We start from the raw sequence: 6,556 nt of genomic DNA, 5'->3' as shown, positions 1-6,556 counted from the left end.
GGGAAGTTCGGGGTTCAAACCCACCAGCCCCTGTAAAGATGTACGTTCTTGGAAGCGCCGTGGGTTGCTGTGAGTCGGAAAGAACTCGATGGCCTCGTGTTTGGGTCTGGGGCGTCTTTTAGACTTGGAGCCGCTCTGCTGGGGCGTGCCCTGTCTTCCTTGACTGGCCAGCATCTGGTGTCTGGGCTCTAGCCCGGCGACCCAAGGCCAGCTCGTGGATGCACCTGCCTTACCAGGCTGTCACTCAGAAGTGGCATCAAGCCAGTTTGTCAGCCCTGAGAACTCCTCAACTGGAAAGGGGCCCATCCGCCCTTCATGCCACAGAGGTGGTGGTGGCACTTTCCAAGTGTTCAGTCCAGGGGAAGTACCAGCTTCGAGGGGACACACCCAGCGCGCTGGCCGGAACGTGGCCAGGCATTTAAAGTGTTCCCTGTATCTGCAGCCACAAACAGGTAATGATTTTGGACCTCCTCTTGAAGCCAAGTCAGCAGTTCAAAACCACCAGCCTCTCTCCTCCGGAGAAAGGGCTTTCTATTCACATGAAGAAACCACAGGGGCACTTCTACCCTGTCCTATAGGGTTGCACCGACTCGATGGCAGTGAGTTTAGTTTTGTGTTTGATTCGTTGCTTTGTGTGGTGGAACATCGGGAAGCGCCTGGTAATCTTTTCTTACAGCTGTAGGGACCTTGAACTGCACCTAACAACCCCTGCACACGCTGCCACCTCCCCAGTCCCCGCCACCCCCCACCCTCCCAAGCTACAGGACTCTTTGATCCTGTGGGCCTAGGAGGCACAGGACTTACTTGAGACCCGCAATCCTTTTTTAAAAAAAATAAATCATTTTTTGGGGGGCTCGTACAACTCTTACCACAATCCCCCAATACTTTTTAAGGATCCTGTGAACACGTTTTATTTCAAAAGTGAGAAGGGAGAAGTTCCTTTTGGTAGGCAAACAATCTTTAACATATGTACTAATGGATATGGTTTTATACCAAGAAGAGTAATGTTTAATGTTGTTTTGTGGAGGAAGGGATCCTGGGCCCTCTGGCATGTGGGGGCACCGTGGGGTGCATGAGGGGTGTTGGTGTCACTTGTGTCCCTCTTGGGCTTTGCGACTTTAACACTGCCGATTTCCCCAGACCACAAGTCCACACCCAACCTAGAGGCCCTCCGGCCAGCCCTGTCCCAGGTTGCTTGTGGAGCTGGTTCTCATTGTTTGCTGCAGGGCAGGGTGACCGGTTATGTGTGTGCCTCAGGAGGACAGAAGCCAGGCCACAGGCCCTGTGGAGGAGATTCGGTGGAGTATGTACTGCAGGCAGGAAATGTGGTGAGCTGAAGGTCGTCTCTTGTTGGCTCCCAAGTTGGGGTGTCTGATTGTTGGACTCTGAATGGTAGAGCCACCTACCTGTCTTGGGGTCCAGTGCTTCCAGGCCAAATCTCTCCTGTCTGGATTGGTACAGGAGACCAGTGTTTGTCCCAAACTCCTCTGCTCTCACTAATCTGGCTACAGAATTGTCACCTGGCCGGCATCGGTTCAGGAAGCACCAGGAGTAGTCAGTGGTGGGGCAGATAGGTACCCTTCCATGTAGGAAGGGAAGGTCTGGTGGAGGCAGAGGCCAGGTGGAAATCAACTGTTTCACTGCAGTGTGGAGAGGCCGGCCAGGGATTTGGTGATACAGCCTTCCTGGGAGACGTCCCACCGGGGCCTGAGTTTCGGGGAAGAGCTGGGGTCCTCTGGTCAGAGGAGCCAAGTTACCCTTTGTACCTGTGATTCCCCCATTCAGAACAGCGCCACATCTCTGGGATTACCATGAGTGGCCCTGGACATCCTGGCCCAGTGCACCTAGTTGAGTTACTTCAGTTGGCAATGAGGGCAGGTGTCCCGTTTCTATGTTAGCACTGTGCCCTTCCCCATTGTGCCCAGCAGGGGTCTGCCCTGCTGGTGGTGGTCTTGGTGGTGAGAGTACTTGTCTGGTCCACCCTGGATTCTTCCCATAGAGACATAAGTGGGTACAAGAACCACACTTGGTTGTAAAGAGGGTACCAGCCCGCTCCTGGGGCATGCTTGAGGACAAGGCCAAATGTATCTTCACCTCCTCTGATGCAAGGCAGGGGGACCACTTAACCTTCTGCCATGAAAAAAGCTCTGTGAACTCACTGCCAGCGAGTTTGACCGATAGTGACCCTATGGGACAGGGCAGAACTTCAGATTGTCACTCTTTACAGAAGTAGAAAAGGAGTCCACTGGTAGTTCCAAACTGCTAACCTTGCAGTTAACAGCCCGACACATAACCTGTTACACCTTGGTGACATAAAAAACTCCTACTGTCATCAAATCCATGCTGACTCACAGTGACGCCCTGTGGGTTTCCAAGACCCTAACTGTTGATGGGAGTCGAGAGCCCCGTCTTCTGTGGAGCTGCTGGTGGCATCAAACTGGCGACTGTGAGGATCACAGCCCAGCGTGTAACTATTGCCCCACTAGGGTGCCACAGTGTCTGTCAAACGAATGCTCAATCTAGGTAAGGAGCCCTGGTAGCACATTAGATTAAGTGTGTGCTGCTAACCAAAGCAATTCAAAGCCCCCAGCTGCTCATTGGGAGAAAGTTGAGCCAGTAGGCTTATGTATAGATGGACAGCCTCGGAAACCTCGGGGGGCAGTTCTGCTGTATCCAAGGGAGTCTGAGCTGAAACTGACTCAGTGGCAGTGGGTTTGTGTTCATAAGTTCACTACAGAAATATAAACCAATAAAAAATAACAAACATCCTGTCCTTGAGAAGGGAGCCCTGTGGGGCAGTGGGTAAAGCACAGGGCTGCCAACTGAAAGATGGGTGGTTGGAAGCCGCCAGGCTCTCCGTGGGAGAGAGAGTGGCGCTGCTCGTTGTGGTTGGTGTTTCTGTTTTGAATCGTGGTGCTGGCAACGGCTGATCCTAATGGACGATGTTAGGTGTGGGAGCTATTCGCATTTGACTCTGCGTCCTCTGTGAGGTGGTGGTGGTTAGGGGGCATCAAGTCGCTTGTGACCCGCAGCGACCCATAGCAGCACGGAGCACAGCCTGCCCAGCCCCGCGCCATTCTCCCAGTCGTTCCCATGCTCGAGCCCATTGCCGCAGCCACTGCGTCCATCCATCTCGTCCAGGGCCTTCCTCGACCAAGGATAGATAACATGTCCAAAAGCGTGTAAGACAGAGCTCTAAGGAACTCTGGCCGTATTTTTTCCAAGCCAGGTCGGTTTGTCCCTCTAGCAGGCCCTGGCACTTTCAGTACTCTTTCCCAGCACCACACCTCAAGCGCATTGGCTCTTCTTCAGTCTTACCTTGTCAGTGTCCAGCTTTTCCCTTGCACGTGAGGCAGTGGACAATACCTTGGCTTGGGTCTGGTGCACCTGAGTCCTCAAGTCACATCGTTGCTTTTTAGTACTCTAAAGAGGTCTTGTGCAGCACACTTACCTACTGCAACCACTCTTTTAATCTCTTGACTGCTGCTCCCATAAGCATTGATTGTGGGTCCTGACAACGTCAACCTTTGCTCCATTGATCATGATGTTTCCTATTGGTCCAGTTGTGAGGATTTCCCTCGAGTTGTAATCCATACTGAAGGCTGCCACCCTTGATCTTTGTCAGCAAGTGCTTCAGATCCACCTCATTTTCTCCCCCCTTGGCTTCGTTGGCGTCACCACTCGCGAATTTGTCGTGTGTACTGGTGGGGAACAGTAATGACAAGATGATGGCCCTTCTGAGGCTCTTGATAGGGACACCCACTGGCATCAGCGTGACACTGAGACAGCAGAACCGTTCCATAGGCTTTCTGAGGCAGGAACTCTTGACAGAGGCAGACAGCCTCATCTTTCTCCTGCTGAACACTTGGCCAGCAGTCCAGCACTTAACTCACTGCATTACCAACGCTTCTTCCATAGCTAGTTTGCTCACTTACTCATCCTCCCCCTGGCCTCCCTCCCTCCCTGCATTGGAGTTGATTTTGACTCATACCAGTCAACCTTAGGACAAACTAAACCTGCCTGCCCCCTAAGAGTTTATGAGGCATATCAGTCTTTACAGAGGTCCACCCACACCAAGCCCATTGCTGTGGGGTGGAGTCTGACCTGTGGCAACCTCATGTGACAGGGTTAGAACGGTACCTTAGGGCGGTCATTTCAGAAGCAAATAGCTAGGCACAGCGAGGGGCGGGGTGGTGGGTGGTGGTGGTGTGTGTGTCACCAACCTTTGTTGTTAGATGCCTTCAAGTCAGCTCCAACCCATAGTGACCCTGTGCACAAGAACCAAACTGCCCCCGCCTGCCCTTGTGCCCACTTCACAGTTGTTGGTATCAGAGCCCAGTGCGTCAGCCACCGTGTCCATCCACCTCATCAAGGGAGGGCCTTCTTTTTCACTGCAAACCGCCCCCCCTTCACCAAGCATAATGTCCTCTAGGGACTGGTCTCCTGACAACATGCCCACAGTCTGTGAGACACAGTCTCATTCACCTTGTCTCTAAGGAGCACTCTGGCCACACTCCTTCCAAGACAGAGTTCCTTGTTCTTTGGCACCCCGTGATACCTTTCAGTATTACTCCCCAGCACCATAGTTCAAACACATTGATTTTTCTTTGATCTCCCTTGTTCATTGTCTAACTTTCATAAGCATATGAGACAATTGAAAATACCATGGCTTTAAAGAGGTTTTGTGCAGCAGAGGTACCTAATGCACTGCATCCTTTGACCTCTGACTGCTGCTTCCATGACCATTGATTGTGGATCCAGCAACACAAAATCCTTGACACTTATCATGATGTTACCTATTGGTCCAGTTTAACTAACTAACTAACCAACCAACCAACTAACTAACTAACTCAGAGGTTAATTAAACAAACAGAAAGGCAACCCTGCTGCCTTGAGATGGTTAGTCCTCAGCATGCGCAGTGCCAGGGCTCACAAGTGAGTGCTCCCGCAGCATGTGGTATTCATCAGTCCCACCTCCCTCTCCCCTAGGGTTTCTAAGTTGTAAATCTTTATGGGAGCAGACTGCCTCATCCTTCTCAAGGAGAGTGGCTGGTGGGTTTGAACTACCAACCTTGCCTGACACTTAACCCACTGCACCCACCGAGGTGCAGGCCTCTTTTTTTGCAGGCCTGTTTCACTCTTTGTTGTGGTCCTGCTAGCCCCTAGGCCAAACACAGAGTGGGTTCTCAGAGAGCAGTTCTTCACCAAAGGCACAAATGGCTGTTTATCCTGCCACATAAAGAACCCAGCTTCCTCAGCCAAGGCCGCCTCTGCAGCTGCCCCTGGTGGGGGCGGCGCCCTGCACTCTTCCTCTGTGGCCAGCTGGCCTGGGCCTCCCACTGAAAGGCACCTGCTTCTTGCAGATGTGCCTGGGGCTCAGGGAGGAGCAGGTGGGAGCTTCTCAAAACATGGATCCTCACAGCACTTTATCAACCAGCTTGTCCAGAGGTGAGGGTGTGGGCAGCTTTGTTGAGTGCTGCAGCTTCCCTGCTGCAGCTTGCCTGTGGTTTTTTGTGTGCTCTGGCTTAGGCTGCTTACCACAAAGTCGTCAGTTCAAACCCACCAGTAGCTCCTAGGGAGAAAGATGAGGCTGCCTACTCCCTGTACTCTTAGAGCCTCAGAAACTATAGGGCCACTGTGAGTTGGAAACCACTTGATAGCAGTGGTTTGGGTGGTGCAGTGCGTTCAGCTGCTGGCTTCTATGTGAATGGTAAGTGGTGTGGATCTACTAGCTGCCCCGTGGGATAAACCTGAGATCGTCTCTCCTGTAAAGATGGACAGCCTTGAAAAAACCTTATGGGGCAGTTCACTCTGTTCTAGAGAGTCAGCAGTTCGACAACAGCAGCTGCTCCATGGGAGAAAGTGGAGGCTTTCTACTCCTGTCGAGGGTGACAGTCTTGGAACCCACCGGGGCAGTTCTGCTCTGTCCTATAGGGTCTCTGTAGGTCAGAATGGACTCAGTGGCACTGAGTTTGGTTTGGGTTTGTTCTCTAGGGTCACGGTGAGTCGGTCTGATGGCAGTGGCACTGTTTGAGTGGCACCGTCCATAGAAGACCCCCTTTGTGAAAGTCAGCTGCCTGCACTGCTGGCTGAAGTGGTGGTGAAGTCTGTGAGACAGAATGCGGTGGCGCAGACTTGCTTTTCTGGAAGTCTTCTGCCTTTTCCACTGCGCTGTTGCCCTCCATTAGAACCCTCCCTCGTAAACACGCAGTGGGTTTGTCTTCTCTGACACGTTTCCGCCTTCCGAGCTTTCACAGGCTTTACTTCATGAAGTAAAGAGACGTCGGCCTCACCCTGCTAGAGGTTTACAATATTGTGTGCCTGCATCCTCATAAAACCAATTTGTACTTAAAACCTCAAACCTAAACTCATAGCATCAAGTGGATTCCAGCACATAGTGGCCTTGTAGGACAGGGTAGAACGGCCCCTGTGGGTTTCTGAGACTGTAACACTTTTTTTTGAATTATTTTATTGGGGGCTCTTACAGTGCATCACAATACTTACATACATCCATTGTGTCAAGCACATTTGTACATATGTTGCCATCATCATTTTT

The 6,556-nt window shown here is 51.8% G+C and overlaps 1 protein-coding gene across 4 annotated transcripts in view; it reads left to right on the top strand.

The window, feature by feature from the left end:
• DGCR2 (DiGeorge syndrome critical region gene 2) overlaps positions 1–6,556 on the top strand; it is a 53,977-nt gene that overhangs the window by 706 nt on the left and 46,715 nt on the right. The gene's annotated exons all lie outside the window — the stretch shown is intronic.

This window comes from Echinops telfairi, unplaced genomic scaffold (assembly GCF_000313985.2).
Source record: "Echinops telfairi isolate 266 unplaced genomic scaffold, ASM31398v2 ScPeMD7_29;HRSCAF=101, whole genome shotgun sequence".
NCBI classification, from domain to species: domain Eukaryota; kingdom Metazoa; phylum Chordata; class Mammalia; order Afrosoricida; family Tenrecidae; genus Echinops; species Echinops telfairi.
This window is presented reverse-complemented; position numbering and strand designations above follow the sequence as displayed.